Source organism: Rhipicephalus sanguineus, chromosome 4 (assembly GCF_013339695.2).
Source record: "Rhipicephalus sanguineus isolate Rsan-2018 chromosome 4, BIME_Rsan_1.4, whole genome shotgun sequence".
NCBI classification, from domain to species: Eukaryota; Metazoa; Arthropoda; class Arachnida; order Ixodida; family Ixodidae; genus Rhipicephalus; species Rhipicephalus sanguineus.
In genome coordinates this window covers 159,106,898-159,108,401 of record NC_051179.1, presented here as the reverse complement: position 1 = coordinate 159,108,401, position 1,504 = coordinate 159,106,898, and the positions used below count along the sequence as shown (strand labels likewise).

The 1,504-nt window shown below is 49.6% G+C and overlaps 1 pseudogene; it reads right to left on the bottom strand.

The window, feature by feature from the left end:
* Positions 1-306: 306 nt before the first annotated feature.
* On the bottom strand, positions 307-437 carry LOC119392043 (U1 spliceosomal RNA; annotated as a pseudogene).
* Positions 438-1,504: the final 1,067 nt, after the last annotated feature.

Genomic DNA, 1,504 nt, shown 5'->3' with positions numbered 1-1,504 from the left:
TTTATTCTTTACTTCAATGACCGGCCAACAAGCAAGCGCCTACATGCACGCATGCGCACACAAAGACTAACGTACACGAGCTGTAACCTTCGGAGGAACAATTAAGGGGCCCTGCAACACTTTTTCAGCATGGTCAGAAAACGCTGCCGATCGAGGCCTCCGAAAACACGCGAGCCCAACATTATAGCGCAACACGCGGCCTGGGATTCGCGAACTCCGCTAAAAACGCGGCAGTTCGCAATAACTACTGAGCGCGCAAAGCACCTCTACGCATCACTCATGTCTTTCTTTCGATTTAAGTTGGACAGGGGGATAGCGCGAACGCAGTCCCCCACTACCGAAAATTGCATGCCCCATCTGCCCCAGTCTGGGGTAGTGGCAGGGGTCAGCACGAGCGCAGTGCAATGCCCGCGCCTCTCCCTGGGGGCACCGCGTTTAAGAGAGAGAATTAAACTTTATTGAGGGACCAGGCGCGCGTGCTCTTCGCCCAGAGGTGGGTGACTTCCTCATTCCAGGTAGCCATGGCTTGCAGCTGACGCTCGAGCCCTGTCCACCAACCGGAGCTGGTCCTCAGGGTTCGCGGACGTCAGCAGCGCCTCCCACTGGTCTTCCGGATTTTCGTCCACGTTCAGTTCGTCTATGTGCGGGATACTTGGGTTGTTGCGACATCCCCATACCATGTGGTACAGGGTGTTGGCAGTGGCCGGGGAGTATGTACAGTGCCTGTTAAAGTTGCCTGGGTACATTGCGTGGAGTAGTGTACCGTGCGGGTAGGTACCCGCCTGTAGCCTTCTCCAAGTCACTGCTTCCTCTCTAGTAAGCATTTTATGAGCCGCTGGATAGTGGCATCGTTGCTTTCTGTTATAGTGCGCGAGTATGTCGGAGTACTTTCTTGGTATTGGCTCCTCTTCGTTTTCGGAGTTCGAATATCGCTGCGGAGTAGCCCGGTGTGTATGCTCTCGGGCTGCGGCATGTGCCGCTCGGTTCCCCGCTAGGGATTCGTGCCCCGGTGTCCAGAGGATACTTGCATCTTCGAAGTCGCACTTTAGGAGGATTCGAAGGGTTGATTTACTTATTGATCCTTTTTGAAATCTTCGGCATGCTTCTTGCGAATCCGTCAGTATGGTTACTGAAGAAGAACTTGTACTTATTGCTAACGCAATACCAAGTTCTTCTGCGGTAGTTGCGTCATTTGCATGTGTCGAAGCGGCAGCGAGTTCCCTACCTGTTTCATAGAATTTTATTTCCGGATCTATCTTACATAACTTATTGTGTACACAGAAATGATATACAATGTTGTTCATGCCTATGTACAATGCAAGCTGTTATGTACAGCGAAAATAACTTATTGGTGTATGCAGTGATGTTCATATGTAAGTACAATGCAAAAATTTGTACAAAAAAAACGGGACATTCATAATGTTCGAGATGATGAAGCTTATATGTACAGTAAAGGCTATGTGTACAAACAAATGAGTCTTTCATAAAGTAAGGTGATGTCTTT